Below are 17,748 nucleotides of genomic sequence, written 5' to 3'. Positions count from 1 at the left end.
GACCACCAAGTGATTTCTAAACCCTCAGGGGGTTAAGAAAGTGCCTCCAGAGTCTGTCTGTGAGGAGACTGTGGAAGAAGAAAGGGCTAAAAAGCAGCTAAAGAGGGGGCACCTGGAGTTGAACCAGGGACCTCTTGATCTGCAGTCAAATGCTCTACCACTGAGCTATACCCCCTTGGTTTTTACCTGCCACAAGGAGATTTTAGAAACATTCACCTAGAGAGACAAGTTTTTATATCCCCTCAGCTTTAAGTTGACAGTCCTGTGTACAACTTCATGTGCCTGCCAAGGAAGGTACAGAGAATTACTGCAGAGAATCAAGACCAGAGACAAGTACGTGCAGACAGCGAGCAGTTACTTGCACGCTGCACAACCCCTGCAGTTTCCTAATAGTCAGGGCCTCAGTACCTTCAATGCTGAAGCTCAGAAACCAACCTTCAGTGCACAACACAAGCTCACGAGGCCCAAGAAGTGCTCTCCACCTTCTTTCTGAGAGAAATTTTGGCAAAAGGAAGGTTGAAGGAGAAGAAAAGAGGGGGCACCTGGAGTTGAACCAGGGACCTCTTGATCTGCAGTCAAATGCTCTACCACTGAGCTATATCCCCTCAGTTTCTACTTGTCACAAGGAGATTTTAAAAACATTCACATATCGAGAAAAGTTTTTATGTCCACTGGTCTGATTCTCATACTTGACAGCCCCCTGTGCCTGCCAAACTCTGTGCAGAGAATTACTACAGAGAATCCTAAACAGAGACAAGTGACACAGACAGCGAGCAGTTACTCGCACACTGCACAACCCTGCAGTTTCCTAATAGTCAGGACCTTGAATAATGGAGATCAGAAACCAACCTTCAGTGCACAACACAAGCTCACGAGACCCAAGAAGAGCTCTCCATCTTCTGAGAGACGTTTTGACAAAAGAAAGGTTGAAGGAGAGGAAAAGAGGGGGCACCCAGAGTTGAACTGGGGACCTCTTGATCTGCAGTCAAATGCTCTACCACTGAGCTATACCCCCTTGGCACTGAGCCTTCACTGGGACAGTTTAAAAACATTTATAGCAAGAAACAAGCGTCTATGTCCACTGGTCAGATTCTTGCATTTGACAGCCCAGCGAGTCGCTTCACGCACCTGCCGAAGGCTGTACTAAGAATTATTGCAGAGAATCAAGACCAGACAGAAGTAAACAGTGAGTATTGTCTCACAGTGCACAACCTTTGCAGCTTTCTTATAGTCAGGGCCTCAGTAACTTCAAGGTACTGACGTACTTCAAGCTCAGAAACCAACCTTCACTGCACAGCCCAAGCTCACAAGACCCAAGAAGAGCTCTACACCTTCTTTTTGTGGGAAATTTTGGCAAAAGGAAGGTTGAAGGAGAAGAAAAAAGAGGGGGCACCTGGAGTTGAACCAGGGACCTCTTGATCTGCAGTCAAATGCTCTACCACTGAGCTATACCCCCTTGGTTTTTACCTGTCACAAGGAGATTTTAAAAACATTCACATATCGAGACAAGATTTTATATCTCCTGCTCTGATTCTCATACTTGACACCCACCTGGGCCTCTTTAAGTGCCTGCCACGGCCTGTGTGGAGAATTACTACAGAGAATCCTAAACAGACACAAGTAACACAGACAGCGAGCAGTTACTCGCACACTGCACAACCCCTGCAGTTTCCTAACAGTCAGGGCCTCAGTACCTTCAATGCTGAAGCTCAGAAACCAACCTTCAGGGCACAACACAACCTCATGAGACCCAAGAAGTGCTCTCCACCTTCTTTCTGAGAGAAATTTTGGCAAAAGGAAGGTTGAAGGAGAAGAAAAGAGGGGGCACCCAGAGTTGAACTGGGGACCTCTTGATCTGCAGTCAAATGCTCTACCACTGAGCTATACCCCCTCGGCACTGGGCCTTCACTAGGACAGTTTAAAAACGTTTATAGCAAGAAACGAGCGTCTATGGCCACTGGTCAGATTCTTGCATTCGACAGCCCCCTGAGTCTCCTCATGCACCTGCCAGAGGCCGTACAGAGAATTACTGCACAGAATCAAGACCAGAGAGAAGTAAACAGCAAGTGCTTTCTCAGAGAGCGCACAACCCCTGCGGTTCCCTTGTGATGAGGGCCTTCGTACCTTCAACACTGAAGCTCAGAAACCAACCTTGACTGCACGGCCCAGGCTCACAAGACCCAAGAAGAGCTCTCCATCTTCTTTTTGTGGGAAATTTTGGCAAAAGGGAGGTTGAAGGAAGAGGAAAAGAGGGGGCACCTGGAGTTGAACCAGGGACCTCTTGATCTGCAGTCAAATGCTCTACCACTGAGCTATACCCCCACCTGCTGAGCACCTGCCCAGCACCAATCTCATTCTTCACTCCCAACAATCCCAGCAAAGATCCAGAAATTAATCCCGGGACAAAAGAGCAGCTTCTCAGGAAATACTCATCTCTCTCCTCACAGACACCCCACTGATGCTCCTCTTCTCTTGTGGCAATCGGCTTCTCCACCTCTCCCCAGCACCTTATCAAACGGAGAACGGCGCCCGTACACAGTTTATGGGAAAAGCATGGAAATAAAGAGCTGCAACGCAACTGTTTGTGGAGAAAAAGAAGGAAAAGGGGAGGGGGCACCCGGATTTGAACCGGGGACCTCTTGATCTGCAGTCAAATGCTCTACCCCTGAGCTATACCCCCACCTGGGCACTGCAGCCCGGCCCGGCTCCTCCTGGCCACCGACCGGCTGGCTCCGCTGCATTCCACTGCCTGTGCTCACTGCACCCGCAGCACTGCCTCTCACGGAACACACCTCTCATCACCCTCCTTTCACCCTAAACACCACCACACCTCTCTCACCACACTTGCACACACACTCCTGCACCCAAGCTCACCACTTCCCCCTTCGCTTTCTCAAAAACATCCCACCCTGCACAGCCAGGAACACTGACAAACGCTGACTCCAAAACACCGCTGAAGGCCCTCAGCTGCGCCTCCGTTTGGTCTCGGCGTGTGCCCTGCCCTTAGACAGCACACCAGCCTCCCAGGGGAACGACCTGCCCAACACCTCCCACCCTGACCACAGCCGCTCTGTCCTCCCTGACTGGCAGCCAAAGGCAGGGGATGCCGACAGAGAAACACCCGGAGCGTTTCAGCCAGCTGTCGTGCCGTGCCCTGCCTCAGGAAGTCTTCATGCACCAGAAACCCAGCACAAGCTGTTAAAATAGATCAAGGGGGAACACCTTTATTTTCGTGGTGGCTCCTTACTCGTAAGCAGGTCTCTGCGTCTCTCCCCAGGGCTGAGGATCAGCTCCTTCATCACCAGCGCGCTGGAGAGGCGGCCACTGCTCTCAGAGACGTCCACTTCAGCTGCAGGGTCGGCGTGCTCCAGTGACAGCCAGGGCGCCTCTTGTACCCTTCCGGGGCTTCCAGGGCTGCTGGGAAGAAGCCACGTCTGCTTGCCTGCTCTGAGGAACGGCCTGTAGAGAAGAGAGCGGCCCTCAGTCCTTGGAAGTCCTTTTACAGGTTTTGCCTCCCCACCTGCTGCCAGTGCACAGCTCCCGGTTATCCAGTGGGATTGTCTGAAACACTATTTTAGGCCACAATATTTCGCGGATTCACGTTGCTTAGGCCAAACAGCTGTTTAAAAGCTTCCAGGTTCATTTTTATGTGACTGTTTCTCAAACAAAGCATTTGACTCCAGACAATTCCACGTGACGAGCTGTGACAAGTACATGTACCTGCAGCTCCCAAACTCCCGGTCAGGACCCTCTGTTCTCCCTCACAGCTCTGGAATGAATCCACCATTCTGCCCTTGTCGCCGGTGCGACCACAGCGCTGCGAGAAAGAGAGTAAGAATAAAAATCAAGGACTAAAACAGGTAGCAGTAACGGGGCCTGGAGAAACCATGCAGGAGCTGGAGGAAGAGGGCATATTTTTGAGAGGCAGATATCTGCAACCCATTGCAAACTGTTGCAATGTCCTAAAGGAATTTGGAACAGGGCCGTACAGAGAAATAAGCCTGAAAACTGGTTCTTTATTACTGGAGTGCCCGGCGGTGCAGATCCTGCTTCCCTACACGCATCTGCATCAGCAGAAAAAGCAATTAATGACGATGTGGAGACAAGAATCGTTAAATCTTGCAGGACAACTACACTGTGCAATCCCTGGTACATCCACTGCAACTTCTCTTTTCCTACTACAAAGAAAGCATTTTTGTTTCTATCCCAGGCCTCTAAAGCCTTGTGGAGTTCAAGGCACCAGCCTGGGAAGCTGAGAAACATCAAAGGCACATTTCCATATCAATGGAAACATTTTTTGCATCAGAGATGTTAAACTCATAACCCCTGGCAAGGGAACTTGTTTTTTAAGGTGAAGTTGTATGTGACACCTACAGAGAAATGCAGATGACATTTAACTTAATGAAACAGGAAGAATTTAATTATACGCCTCTTCTACAAGCGTGGCATCGCGTGGCCGACTCACTAATGACCGTTCACAGTCCGTTATTAGCAGAGCCACGACAGTTACAAAGCCACGAGTACATTTAAAGAAAGCTGCCCTGCGCACAAACCAAAGCACCGGTGTTGTGCGGACACCCCCGCACACCCCCCCGGGGCACCGGGAGCCCCCGCAGCGCCTCACCGGCCGTTGTCCGGGCCCTGACATCCCGCCATGCTTCCTCCACCTTCTCCCGCTCGGCCTCACGCTTCTCCTCGGGTTTCCGCGCCGGGCCGGGGACGCCAGCTCCTGCTCACGCTCTGCAGGACGGGGACGCCGAACTGGGACCATTAACACCGGGCCGCCTTCTCCCGCCGGTGGCCATGGGGAAGGACCCGCTCACAGCCGCGCTCGCCCACCACGGCGGCCAGGCCTCGCTGAACGGGACACGATCGCTCCCGACACATCGCCACCCGCTCGCACCGACGGCCACCGGCGGACACGGACGCAGGCCCCGGACAGCCCGCGACTCCCGGGAGTGTGCCCGGAGCCCCGCGGGCGACTCTCGGCCCCTCCGGCCCCGGCCCCGGCCCCGGCCCCTCCTCACCAGGTCGCCTCCCCCCATGGCGGCGGCCGGGACAGCGCTTCCCCTGCGGCGACCGGGCCTGCGCGGGCGTCATCAACACGCGCCGCGTCACCGCCGCCTCTTCCGCCCGGCGCGGTTCACAGGCGTCACTTCCGCCGCGGCGCTGAGGGGACCCGGCGAGATGCCGGGCGAGGGCGGCGCAGTTAGGCACGGCCGGCCCCGCCGCCACTCCCGGAGCCGTTCGGTGAGAAAAAAAAAAGCAAAGATTTACAGCACTAGCGCGACCCTCCGGGAAAAGGAGCCGGTTGAACGGCGTAGAGCGCAGGGGGCTCCCCCCGCCCCGCCGGTACCCTGCGGAGCGGCCCGGTGGGGCGGTGCCCGGGCCCGCAGGTTGGTTTCTCTCCTTTCGCACGCCAGTGGCCGATCCCCGGGGGCGCAGCTCGGCGTGGGGCGACCCCGAGCGAATCCTCCCGGGCAGTTCCACATGGCGGTTACAGGAGGTGATTGACGGGGCGAGTCTGTCGGGGTGTTATTACCGCAGTAACAGGGTGTTATAATTCCAGAGCGCCCGTCCCGGCTGGCCGCGTTCGCTGCCCAACCGCTGCCGCGGGACGGCACGTAGAAAGGGCCCCCCCGCAGGGTGTGGGTGCCTGTGGCGGCGCCCGGGGCGGGTTAGAACCGGTGACCTCCCGGTTCCCGGCCCCGCGCGCTGCCCCTGCGCCACCTCCTCCCGCCAAGCCCCGCCCCCCCCGCCCGGCCCCGTGCCGGGGCGCAGCTCAGGGGTAGCGCGTCCGGCTGCGGGGCAGGGGGTCTCCGGTTCCAGCCCCGGGGAGGGGGACGCGGACACAGGTACCCAAGAGCAGCGCTCTCATTCAGCAACCCAACCACGCACTGATTTATACATCACAGCCCCAGGTCCCTTCGGGAAAACACTTCAGCAGAGATGCCCTTGTCTAGAAAGGCAGTATACACATTGTTTACTGTTTAATTAACAGCAATTACCTACACAGGAAAAACTAGACCAGCAGGGCCAGCTTCTTTGTGTGTACGTGCAGTATTCAGGAGCAGAGGGAGAAATGTCAAAGTCTGATTTCATCCCTGGTCAAAGACCACCAAGTGATTTCTAAACCCTCAGGGGGTTAAGAAAGTGCCTCCAGAGTCTGTCTGTGAGGAGACTGTGGAAGAAGAAAGGGCTAAAAAGCAGCTAAAGAGGGGGCACCTGGAGTTGAACCAGGGACCTCTTGATCTGCAGTCAAATGCTCTACCACTGAGCTATACCCCCTTGGTTTTTACCTGCCACAAGGAGATTTTAGAAACATTCACCTAGAGAGACAAGTTTTTATATCCCCTCAGCTTTAAGTTGACAGTCCTGTGTACAACTTCATGTGCCTGCCAAGGAAGGTACAGAGAATTACTGCAGAGAATCAAGACCAGAGACAAGTACGTGCAGACAGCGAGCAGTTACTTGCACGCTGCACAACCCCTGCAGTTTCCTAATAGTCAGGGCCTCAGTACCTTCAATGCTGAAGCTCAGAAACCAACCTTCAGTGCACAACACAAGCTCACGAGGCCCAAGAAGTGCTCTCCACCTTCTTTCTGAGAGAAATTTTGGCAAAAGGAAGGTTGAAGAAGAAGAAGAAAAGAGGGGGCACCTGGAGTTGAACCAGGGACCTCTTGATCTGCAGTCAAATGCTCTACCACTGAGCTATACCCCCTACCTGCATAACCCTCAAATCACCTACAAAAAGCTATTTTAAATTATCTTCTACCCCAATCGCTCACCTCTGTTCCACAGGAAGCAAATCTTGCTGCAGAAAGTACAAAACTGAAATGCAACAGTGGCCCCAACGTTGAGTCCCTGCACTCCGACACAGGGGACAGGCTGCCGCCCTTCTTCCTTTACCAGGTGTCCTTGGCCCAGTTCCTCTCCTTCCATCTCTCTTTCCTCTCCCACTTGCAACCTGCTCTTGTGAAGCAGACTGTCACTCGACACAGCAACCGCCTCAGACTTTGACATTTCCCCTGCGCTTTCCAGCTCTGAGTGTAATGTGAAAAAGATTTAGTTGGGGACGAAGCTGAGCTCACCTTATGAGCTAACCTTCCAGTGAAGAAACCCCCCAAAATCCCAAGAAAAAGTAGATTGTAAGGGGGCACCCAGAGTTGAACTGGGGACCTCTTGATCTGCAGTCAAATGCTCTACCACTGAGCTATACCCCCTCGGCACTGGGCCTTCACTAGGACAGTTTAAAAACGTTTATAGCAAGAAACGAGCGTCCATGGCCACTGGTCAGATTCTTGCATTCGACAGCCCCCTGAGTCTCCTCATGCACCTGCCAGAGGCCGTACAGAGAATTACTGCACAGAATCAAGACCAGAGAGAAGTAAACAGCAAGTGCTTTCTCAGAGAGCGCACAACCCCCGCGGTTCCCTTGTGATGAGGGCCTTCGTACCTTCAACACTGAAGCTCAGAAACCAACCTTGACTGCACGGCCCAGGCTCACAAGACCCAAGAAGAGCTCTCCATCTTCTTTTTGTGGGAAATTTTGGCAAAAGGAAGGTTGAAGGAAGAGGAAAAGAGGGGGCACCTGGAGTTGAACCAGGGACCTCTTGATCTGCAGTCAAATGCTCTACCACTGAGCTATACCCCCACCTGCTGAGCACCTGCCCAGCACCAATCTCATTCTTCACTCCCAGCAATCCCAGCAAAGATCCAGAAATTAATCCCGGGACAAAAGAGCAGCTTCTCAGGAAATACTCATCTCTCTCCTCACAGACACCCCACTGATGCTCCTCTTCTCTTGTGGCAATCGGCTTCTCCACCTCTCCCCAGCACCTTATCAAACGGAGAACGGCGCCCGTACACAGTTTATGGGAAAAGCATGGAAATAAAGAGCTGCAACGCAACTGTTTGTGGAGAAAAAGAAGGAAAAGGGGAGGGGGCACCCGGATTTGAACCGGGGACCTCTTGATCTGCAGTCAAATGCTCTACCCCTGAGCTATACCCCCACCTGGGCACTGCAGCCCGGCCCGGCTCCTCCTGGCCACCGACCGGCTGGCTCCGCTGCATTCCACTGCCTGTGCTCACTGCACCCGCAGCACTGCCTCTCACAGAACACACCTCTCATCACCCTCCTTTCACCCTAAACACCACCACACCTCTCTCACCACACTTGCACACACACTCCTGCACCCAAGCTCACCACTTCCCCCTTCGCCTTCTCAAAAACATCCCACCCTGGACAGCCAGGAACACTGACAAACGCTGACTCCAAAACACCGCTGAAGGCCCTCAGCTGCGCCTCCGTTTGGTCTCGGCGTGTGCCCTGCCCTTAGACAGCACACCAGCCTCCCAGGGGAATGACCTGCCCAACACCTCCCACCCTGACCACAGCCGCTCTGTCCTCCCTGACTGGCAGCCAAAGGCAGGGGATGCCGACAGAGAAACACCCGGCGCGTTTCAGCCAGCTGTCGTGCCGTGCCCTGCCTCAGGAAGTCTTCATGCACCAGAAACCCAGCACAAGCTGTTAAAATAGATCAAGGGGGAACACCTTTATTTTCGTGGTGGCTCCTTACTCGTAAGCAGGTCTCTGCGTCTCTCCCCAGGGCTGAGGATCAGCTCCTTCATCACCAGCGCGCTGGAGAGGCGGCCACTGCTCTCAGAGACGTCCACTTCAGCTGCAGGGTCGGCGTGCTCCAGTGACAGCCAGGGCGCCTCTTGTACCCTTCCGGGGCTTCCAGGGCTGCTGGGAAGAAGCCACGTCTGCTTGCCTGCTCTGAGGAACGGCCTGTAGAGAAGAGAGCGGCCCTCAGTCCTTGGAAGTCCTTTTACAGGTTTTGCCTCCCCACCTGCTGCCAGTGCACAGCTCCCGGTTATCCAGTGGGATTGTCTGAAACACTATTTTAGGCCACAATATTTCGCGGATTCACGTTGCTTAGGCCAAACAGCTGTTTAAAAGCTTCCAGGTTCATTTTTATGTGACTGTTTCTCAAACAAAGCATTTGACTCCAGACAATTCCACGTGACGAGCTGTGACAAGTACATGTACCTGCAGCTCCCAAACTCCCGGTCAGGACCCTCTGTTCTCCCTCACAGCTCTGGAATGAATCCACCATTCTGCCCTTGTCGCCGGTGCGACCACAGCGCTGCGAGAAAGAGAGTAAGAATAAAAATCAAGGACTAAAACAGGTAGCAGTAACGGGGCCTGGAGAAACCATGCAGGAGCTGGAGGAAGAGGGCATATTTTTGAGAGGCAGATATCTGCAACCCATTGCAAACTGTTGCAATGTCCTAAAGGAATTTGGAACAGGGCCGTACAGAGAAATAAGCCTGAAAACTGGTTCTTTATTACTGGAGTGCCCGGCGGTGCAGATCCTGCTTCCCTACACGCATCTGCATCAGCAGAAAAAGCAATTAATGACGATGTGGAGACAAGAATCGTTAAATCTTGCAGGACAACTACACTGTGCAATCCCTGGTACATCCACTGCAACTTCTCTTTTCCTACTACAAAGAAAGCATTTTTGTTTCTATCCCAGGCCTCTAAAGCCTTGTGGAGTTCAAGGCACCAGCCTGGGAAGCTGAGAAACATCAAAGGCACATTTCCATATCAATGGAAACATTTTTTGCATCAGAGACGTTAAACTCATAACCCCTGGCAAGGGAACTTGTTTTTTAAGGTGAAGTTGTATGTGACACCTACAGAGAAATGCAGATGACATTTAACTTAATGAAACAGGAAGAATTTAATTATACGCCTCTTCTACAAGCGTGGCATCGCGTGGCCGACTCACTAATGACCGTTCACAGTCCGTTATTAGCAGAGCCACGACAGTTACAAAGCCACGAGTACATTTAAAGAAAGCTGCCCTGCGCACAAACCAAAGCACCGGTGTTGTGCGGACACCCCCGCACACCCCCCCGGGGCACCGGGAGCCCCCGCAGCGCCTCACCGGCCGTTGTCCGGGCCCTGACATCCCGCCATGCTTCCTCCACCTTCTCCCGCTCGGCCTCACGCTTCTCCTCGGGTTTCCGCGCCGGGCCGGGGACGCCAGCTCCTGCTCACGCTCTGCAGGACGGGGACGCCGAACTGGGACCATTAACACCGGGCCGCCTTCTCCCGCCGGTGGCCATGGGGAAGGACCCGCTCACAGCCGCGCTCGCCCACCACGGCGGCCAGGCCTCGCTGAACGGGACACGATCGCTCCCGACACATCGCCACCCGCTCGCACCGACGGCCACCGGCGGACACGGACGCAGGCCCCGGACAGCCCGCGACTCCCGGGAGTGTGCCCGGAGCCCCGCGGGCGACTCTCGGCCCCTCCGGCCCCGGCCCCGGCCCCGGCCCCTCCTCACCAGGTCGCCTCCCCCCATGGCGGCGGCCGGGACAGCGCTTCCCCTGCGGCGACCGGGCCTGCGCGGGCGTCATCAACACGCGCCGCGTCACCGCCGCCTCTTCCGCCCGGCGCGGTTCACAGGCGTCACTTCCGCCGCGGCGCTGAGGGGACCCGGCGAGATGCCGGGCGAGGGCGGCGCAGTTAGGCACGGCCGGCCCCGCCGCCACTCCCGGAGCCGTTCGGTGAGAAAAAAAAAAGCAAAGATTTACAGCACTAGCGCGACCCTCCGGGAAAAGGAGCCGGTTGAACGGCGTAGAGCGCAGGGGGCTCCCCCCGCCCCGCCGGTACCCTGCGGAGCGGCCCGGTGGGGCGGTGCCCGGGCCCGCAGGTTGGTTTCTCTCCTTTCGCACGCCAGTGGCCGATCCCCGGGGGCGCAGCTCGGCGTGGGGCGACCCCGAGCGAATCCTCCCGGGCAGTTCCACATGGCGGTTACAGGAGGTGATTGACGGGGCGAGTCTGTCGGGGTGTTATTACCGCAGTAACAGGGTGTTATAATTCCAGAGCGCCCGTCCCGGCTGGCCGCGTTCGCTGCCCAACCGCTGCCGCGGGACGGCACGTAGAAAGGGCCCCCCCGCAGGGTGTGGGTGCCTGTGGCGGCGCCCGGGGCGGGTTAGAACCGGTGACCTCCCGGTTCCCGGCCCCGCGCGCTGCCCCTGCGCCACCTCCTCCCGCCAAGCCCCGCCCCCCCCGCCCGGCCCCGTGCCGGGGCGCAGCTCAGGGGTAGCGCGTCCGGCTGCGGGGCAGGGGGTCTCCGGTTCGAGCCCCGGGGGGGCGACGCGGACACAGGTACCCAAGAGCAGCGCTCTCATTCAGCAACCCAACCACGCACTGATTTATACATCACAGCCCCAGGTCCCTTCGGGAAAACACTTCAGCAGAGATGCCCTTGTCTAGAAAGGCAGTATACACATTGTTTACTGTTTAATTAACAGCAATTACCTACACAGGAAAAACTAGACCAGCAGGGCCAGCTTCTTTGTGTGTACATGCAGTATGCAGGAGCAGAGGGAGAAATGTCAAAGTCTGATTTCATCCCTGGCCAAAGACCACCAAGTGATTTCTAAACCCTCAGGGGGTTAAGAAAGTGCCTCCAGAGTCTGTCTGTGAGGAGACTGTGGAAGAAGAAAGAGCTAAAAAGCAGCTAAAGAGGGGGCACCTGGAGTTGAACCAGGGACCTCTTGATCTGCAGTCAAATGCTCTACCACTGAGCTATACCCCCTTGGTTTTTACCTGCCACAAGGAGATTTTAGAAACATTCACCTAGAGAGACAAGTTTTTATATCCCCTCAGCTTTAAGTTGACAGTCCTGTGTACAACTTCATGTGCCTGCCAAGGAAGGTACAGAGAATTACTGCAGAGAATCAAGACCAGAGACAAGTACGTGCAGACAGCGAGCAGTTACTTGCACGCTGCACAACCCCTGCAGTTTCCTAATAGTCAGGGCCTCAGTACCTTCAATGCTGAAGCTCAGAAACCAACCTTCAGTGCACAACACAAGCTCACGAGGCCCAAGAAGTGCTCTCCACCTTCTTTCTGAGAGAAATTTTGGCAAAAGGAAGGTTGAAGAAGAAGAAGAAAAGAGGGGGCACCTGGAGTTGAACCAGGGACCTCTTGATCTGCAGTCAAATGCTCTACCACTGAGCTATACCCCCTACCTGCATAACCCTCAAATCACCTACAAAAAGCTATTTTAAATTATCTTCTACCCCAATCGCTCACCTCTGTTCCACAGGAAGCAAATCTTGCTGCAGAAAGTACAAAACTGAAATGCAACAGTGGCCCCAACGTTGAGTCCCTGCACTCCGACACAGGGGACAGGCTGCCGCCCTTCTTCCTTTACCAGGTGTCCTTGGCCCAGTTCCTCTCCTTCCATCTCTCTTTCCTCTCCCACTTGCAACCTGCTCTTGTGAAGCAGACTGTCACTCGACACAGCAACCGCCTCAGACTTTGACATTTCCCCTGCGCTTTCCAGCTCTGAGTGTAATGTGAAAAAGATTTAGTTGGGGACGAAGCTGAGCTCACCTTATGAGCTAACCTTCCAGTGAAGAAACCCCCCAAAATCCCAAGAAAAAGTAGATTGTAAGGGGGCACCCAGAGTTGAACTGGGGACCTCTTGATCTGCAGTCAAATGCTCTACCACTGAGCTATACCCCCTCGGCACTGGGCCTTCACTAGGACAGTTTAAAAACGTTTATAGCAAGAAACGAGCGTCTATGGCCACTGGTCAGATTCTTGCATTCGACAGCCCCCTGAGTCTCCTCATGCACCTGCCAGAGGCCGTACAGAGAATTACTGCACAGAATCAAGACCAGAGAGAAGTAAACAGCAAGTGCTTTCTCAGAGAGCGCACAACCCCCGCGGTTCCCTTGTGATGAGGGCCTTCGTACCTTCAACACTGAAGCTCAGAAACCAACCTTGACTGCACGGCCCAGGCTCACAAGACCCAAGAAGAGCTCTCCATCTTCTTTTTGTGGGAAATTTTGGCAAAAGGAAGGTTGAAGGAAGAGGAAAAGAGGGGGCACCTGGAGTTGAACCAGGGACCTCTTGATCTGCAGTCAAATGCTCTACCACTGAGCTATACCCCCACCTGCTGAGCACCTGCCCAGCACCAATCTCATTCTTCACTCCCAGCAATCCCAGCAAAGATCCAGAAATTAATCCCGGGACAAAAGAGCAGCTTCTCAGGAAATACTCATCTCTCTCCTCACAGACACCCCACTGATGCTCCTCTTCTCTTGTGGCAATCGGCTTCTCCACCTCTCCCCAGCACCTTATCAAACGGAGAACGGCGCCCGTACACAGTTTATGGGAAAAGCATGGAAATAAAGAGCTGCAACGCAACTGTTTGTGGAGAAAAAGAAGGAAAAGGGGAGGGGGCACCCGGATTTGAACCGGGGACCTCTTGATCTGCAGTCAAATGCTCTACCCCTGAGCTATACCCCCACCTGGGCACTGCAGCCCGGCCCGGCTCCTCCTGGCCACCGACCGGCTGGCTCCGCTGCATTCCACTGCCTGTGCTCACTGCACCCGCAGCACTGCCTCTCACAGAACACACCTCTCATCACCCTCCTTTCACCCTAAACACCACCACACCTCTCTCACCACACTTGCACACACACTCCTGCACCCAAGCTCACCACTTCCCCCTTCGCCTTCTCAAAAACATCCCACCCTGGACAGCCAGGAACACTGACAAACGCTGACTCCAAAACACCGCTGAAGGCCCTCAGCTGCGCCTCCGTTTGGTCTCGGCGTGTGCCCTGCCCTTAGACAGCACACCAGCCTCCCAGGGGAATGACCTGCCCAACACCTCCCACCCTGACCACAGCCGCTCTGTCCTCCCTGACTGGCAGCCAAAGGCAGGGGATGCCGACAGAGAAACACCCGGCGCGTTTCAGCCAGCTGTCGTGCCGTGCCCTGCCTCAGGAAGTCTTCATGCACCAGAAACCCAGCACAAGCTGTTAAAATAGATCAAGGGGGAACACCTTTATTTTCGTGGTGGCTCCTTACTCGTAAGCAGGTCTCTGCGTCTCTCCCCAGGGCTGAGGATCAGCTCCTTCATCACCAGCGCGCTGGAGAGGCGGCCACTGCTCTCAGAGACGTCCACTTCAGCTGCAGGGTCGGCGTGCTCCAGTGACAGCCAGGGCGCCTCTTGTACCCTTCCGGGGCTTCCAGGGCTGCTGGGAAGAAGCCACGTCTGCTTGCCTGCTCTGAGGAACGGCCTGTAGAGAAGAGAGCGGCCCTCAGTCCTTGGAAGTCCTTTTACAGGTTTTGCCTCCCCACCTGCTGCCAGTGCACAGCTCCCGGTTATCCAGTGGGATTGTCTGAAACACTATTTTAGGCCACAATATTTCGCGGATTCACGTTGCTTAGGCCAAACAGCTGTTTAAAAGCTTCCAGGTTCATTTTTATGTGACTGTTTCTCAAACAAAGCATTTGACTCCAGACAATTCCACGTGACGAGCTGTGACAAGTACATGTACCTGCAGCTCCCAAACTCCCGGTCAGGACCCTCTGTTCTCCCTCACAGCTCTGGAATGAATCCACCATTCTGCCCTTGTCGCCGGTGCGACCACAGCGCTGCGAGAAAGAGAGTAAGAATAAAAATCAAGGACTAAAACAGGTAGCAGTAACGGGGCCTGGAGAAACCATGCAGGAGCTGGAGGAAGAGGGCATATTTTTGAGAGGCAGATATCTGCAACCCATTGCAAACTGTTGCAATGTCCTAAAGGAATTTGGAACAGGGCCGTACAGAGAAATAAGCCTGAAAACTGGTTCTTTATTACTGGAGTGCCCGGCGGTGCAGATCCTGCTTCCCTACACGCATCTGCATCAGCAGAAAAAGCAATTAATGACGATGTGGAGACAAGAATCGTTAAATCTTGCAGGACAACTACACTGTGCAATCCCTGGTACATCCACTGCAACTTCTCTTTTCCTACTACAAAGAAAGCATTTTTGTTTCTATCCCAGGCCTCTAAAGCCTTGTGGAGTTCAAGGCACCAGCCTGGGAAGCTGAGAAACATCAAAGGCACATTTCCATATCAATGGAAACATTTTTTGCATCAGAGACGTTAAACTCATAACCCCTGGCAAGGGAACTTGTTTTTTAAGGTGAAGTTGTATGTGACACCTACAGAGAAATGCAGATGACATTTAACTTAATGAAACAGGAAGAATTTAATTATACGCCTCTTCTACAAGCGTGGCATCGCGTGGCCGACTCACTAATGACCGTTCACAGTCCGTTATTAGCAGAGCCACGACAGTTACAAAGCCACGAGTACATTTAAAGAAAGCTGCCCTGCGCACAAACCAAAGCACCGGTGTTGTGCGGACACCCCCGCACACCCCCCCGGGGCACCGGGAGCCCCCGCAGCGCCTCACCGGCCGTTGTCCGGGCCCTGACATCCCGCCATGCTTCCTCCACCTTCTCCCGCTCGGCCTCACGCTTCTCCTCGGGTTTCCGCGCCGGGCCGGGGACGCCAGCTCCTGCTCACGCTCTGCAGGACGGGGACGCCGAACTGGGACCATTAACACCGGGCCGCCTTCTCCCGCCGGTGGCCATGGGGAAGGACCCGCTCACAGCCGCGCTCGCCCACCACGGCGGCCAGGCCTCGCTGAACGGGACACGATCGCTCCCGACACATCGCCACCCGCTCGCACCGACGGCCACCGGCGGACACGGACGCAGGCCCCGGACAGCCCGCGACTCCCGGGAGTGTGCCCGGAGCCCCGCGGGCGACTCTCGGCCCCTCCGGCCCCGGCCCCGGCCCCGGCCCCTCCTCACCAGGTCGCCTCCCCCCATGGCGGCGGCCGGGACAGCGCTTCCCCTGCGGCGACCGGGCCTGCGCGGGCGTCATCAACACGCGCCGCGTCACCGCCGCCTCTTCCGCCCGGCGCGGTTCACAGGCGTCACTTCCGCCGCGGCGCTGAGGGGACCCGGCGAGATGCCGGGCGAGGGCGGCGCAGTTAGGCACGGCCGGCCCCGCCGCCACTCCCGGAGCCGTTCGGTGAGAAAAAAAAAAGCAAAGATTTACAGCACTAGCGCGACCCTCCGGGAAAAGGAGCCGGTTGAACGGCGTAGAGCGCAGGGGGCTCCCCCCGCCCCGCCGGTACCCTGCGGAGCGGCCCGGTGGGGCGGTGCCCGGGCCCGCAGGTTGGTTTCTCTCCTTTCGCACGCCAGTGGCCGATCCCCGGGGGCGCAGCTCGGCGTGGGGCGACCCCGAGCGAATCCTCCCGGGCAGTTCCACATGGCGGTTACAGGAGGTGATTGACGGGGCGAGTCTGTCGGGGTGTTATTACCGCAGTAACAGGGTGTTATAATTCCAGAGCGCCCGTCCCGGCTGGCCGCGTTCGCTGCCCAACCGCTGCCGCGGGACGGCACGTAGAAAGGGCCCCCCCGCAGGGTGTGGGTGCCTGTGGCGGCGCCCGGGGCGGGTTAGAACCGGTGACCTCCCGGTTCCCGGCCCCGCGCGCTGCCCCTGCGCCACCTCCTCCCGCCAAGCCCCGCCCCCCCCGCCCGGCCCCGTGCCGGGGCGCAGCTCAGGGGTAGCGCGTCCGGCTGCGGGGCAGGGGGTCTCCGGTTCGAGCCCCGGGGGGGCGACGCGGACACAGGTACCCAAGAGCAGCGCTCTCATTCAGCAACCCAACCACGCACTGATTTATACATCACAGCCCCAGGTCCCTTCGGGAAAACACTTCAGCAGAGATGCCCTTGTCTAGAAAGGCAGTATACACATTGTTTACTGTTTAATTAACAGCAATTACCTACACAGGAAAAACTAGACCAGCAGGGCCAGCTTCTTTGTGTGTACATGCAGTATGCAGGAGCAGAGGGAGAAATGTCAAAGTCTGATTTCATCCCTGGCCAAAGACCACCAAGTGATTTCTAAACCCTCAGGGGGTTAAGAAAGTGCCTCCAGAGTCTGTCTGTGAGGAGACTGTGGAAGAAGAAAGAGCTAAAAAGCAGCTAAAGAGGGGGCACCTGGAGTTGAACCAGGGACCTCTTGATCTGCAGTCAAATGCTCTACCACTGAGCTATACCCCCTTGGTTTTTACCTGCCACAAGGAGATTTTAGAAACATTCACCTAGAGAGACAAGTTTTTATATCCCCTCAGCTTTAAGTTGACAGTCCTGTGTACAACTTCATGTGCCTGCCAAGGAAGGTACAGAGAATTACTGCAGAGAATCAAGACCAGAGACAAGTACGTGCAGACAGCGAGCAGTTACTTGCACGCTGCACAACCCCTGCAGTTTCCTAATAGTCAGGGCCTCAGTACCTTCAATGCTGAAGCTCAGAAACCAACCTTCAGTGCACAACACAAGCTCACGAGGCCCAAGAAGTGCTCTCCACCTTCTTTCTGAGAGAAATTTTGGCAAAAGGAAGGTTGAAGAAGAAAAGAGGGGGCACCTGGAGTTGAACCAGGGACCTCTTGATCTGCAGTCAAATGCTCTACCACTGAGCTATACCCCCTACCTGCATAACCCTCAAATCACCTACAAAAAGCTATTTTAAATTATCTTCTACCCCAATCGCTCACCTCTGTTCCACAGGAAGCAAATCTTGCTGCAGAAAGTACAAAACTGAAATGCAACAGTGGCCCCAACGTTGAGTCCCTGCACTCCGACACAGGGGACAGGCTGCCGCCCTTCTTCCTTTACCAGGTGTCCTTGGCCCAGTTCCTCTCCTTCCATCTCTCTTTCCTCTCCCACTTGCAACCTGCTCTTGTGAAGCAGACTGTCACTCGACACAGCAACCGCCTCAGACTTTGACATTTCCCCTGCGCTTTCCAGCTCTGAGTGTAATGTGAAAAAGATTTAGTTGGGGACGAAGCTGAGCTCACC

The 17,748-nt window shown here is 55.5% G+C and overlaps 2 long non-coding RNA genes and 11 other non-coding genes across 13 annotated transcripts; all 13 read right to left on the bottom strand.

Moving 5' to 3' along the window:
* Positions 1 to 103: 103 nt before the first annotated feature.
* TRNAC-GCA (transfer RNA cysteine (anticodon GCA)) lies at positions 104 to 175 on the bottom strand. Its single transcript has one exon. It is a non-coding gene; the product is annotated as a tRNA-Cys (tRNA).
* A 1,209-nt stretch (positions 176 to 1,384) lies between these two features.
* TRNAC-GCA (transfer RNA cysteine (anticodon GCA)) lies at positions 1,385 to 1,456 on the bottom strand. Its single transcript has one exon. It is a non-coding gene; the product is annotated as a tRNA-Cys (tRNA).
* Positions 1,457 to 2,250: 794 nt separating this feature from the next.
* TRNAC-GCA (transfer RNA cysteine (anticodon GCA)) lies at positions 2,251 to 2,322 on the bottom strand. The gene has a single exon. It is a non-coding gene; the product is annotated as a tRNA-Cys (tRNA).
* Positions 2,323 to 6,216: 3,894 nt separating this feature from the next.
* On the bottom strand, positions 6,217 to 6,288 carry TRNAC-GCA (transfer RNA cysteine (anticodon GCA)). The gene has a single exon. It is a non-coding gene; the product is annotated as a tRNA-Cys (tRNA).
* Positions 6,289 to 6,649: 361 nt separating this feature from the next.
* On the bottom strand, positions 6,650 to 6,721 carry TRNAC-GCA (transfer RNA cysteine (anticodon GCA)). The gene has a single exon. It is a non-coding gene; the product is annotated as a tRNA-Cys (tRNA).
* Positions 6,722 to 7,582: 861 nt separating this feature from the next.
* On the bottom strand, positions 7,583 to 7,654 carry TRNAC-GCA (transfer RNA cysteine (anticodon GCA)). Its single transcript has one exon. It is a non-coding gene; the product is annotated as a tRNA-Cys (tRNA).
* An 876-nt stretch (positions 7,655 to 8,530) lies between these two features.
* LOC128919133 (uncharacterized) lies at positions 8,531 to 10,461 on the bottom strand. The gene is made up of 3 exons (XR_008469835.1): positions 10,360 to 10,461; positions 9,053 to 9,149; positions 8,531 to 8,791 (listed from the first exon to the last, which is right to left on the bottom strand). It is a non-coding gene; the product is annotated as an uncharacterized LOC128919133 (long non-coding RNA).
* Positions 10,462 to 11,547: 1,086 nt separating this feature from the next.
* TRNAC-GCA (transfer RNA cysteine (anticodon GCA)) lies at positions 11,548 to 11,619 on the bottom strand. Its single transcript has one exon. It is a non-coding gene; the product is annotated as a tRNA-Cys (tRNA).
* A 361-nt stretch (positions 11,620 to 11,980) lies between these two features.
* Positions 11,981 to 12,052, bottom strand: TRNAC-GCA (transfer RNA cysteine (anticodon GCA)). Its single transcript has one exon. It is a non-coding gene; the product is annotated as a tRNA-Cys (tRNA).
* An 861-nt stretch (positions 12,053 to 12,913) lies between these two features.
* Positions 12,914 to 12,985, bottom strand: TRNAC-GCA (transfer RNA cysteine (anticodon GCA)). The gene has a single exon. It is a non-coding gene; the product is annotated as a tRNA-Cys (tRNA).
* An 876-nt stretch (positions 12,986 to 13,861) lies between these two features.
* LOC128919132 (uncharacterized) lies at positions 13,862 to 16,392 on the bottom strand. The gene is made up of 3 exons (XR_008469833.1): positions 15,691 to 16,392; positions 14,384 to 14,480; positions 13,862 to 14,122 (listed from the first exon to the last, which is right to left on the bottom strand). It is a non-coding gene; the product is annotated as an uncharacterized LOC128919132 (long non-coding RNA).
* Positions 16,393 to 16,878: 486 nt separating this feature from the next.
* TRNAC-GCA (transfer RNA cysteine (anticodon GCA)) lies at positions 16,879 to 16,950 on the bottom strand. The gene has a single exon. It is a non-coding gene; the product is annotated as a tRNA-Cys (tRNA).
* Positions 16,951 to 17,305: 355 nt separating this feature from the next.
* Positions 17,306 to 17,377, bottom strand: TRNAC-GCA (transfer RNA cysteine (anticodon GCA)). Its single transcript has one exon. It is a non-coding gene; the product is annotated as a tRNA-Cys (tRNA).
* Between the last annotated feature and the right edge of the window lie 371 nt (positions 17,378 to 17,748).

The sequence above is a fragment of the Rissa tridactyla genome, chromosome 19 (assembly GCF_028500815.1).
Source record: "Rissa tridactyla isolate bRisTri1 chromosome 19, bRisTri1.patW.cur.20221130, whole genome shotgun sequence".
NCBI classification, from domain to species: Eukaryota; Metazoa; Chordata; class Aves; order Charadriiformes; family Laridae; genus Rissa; species Rissa tridactyla.
The sequence above is the reverse complement of the archived record's forward strand: the minus strand, read 5'-3'. Positions and strand labels throughout refer to the sequence as shown.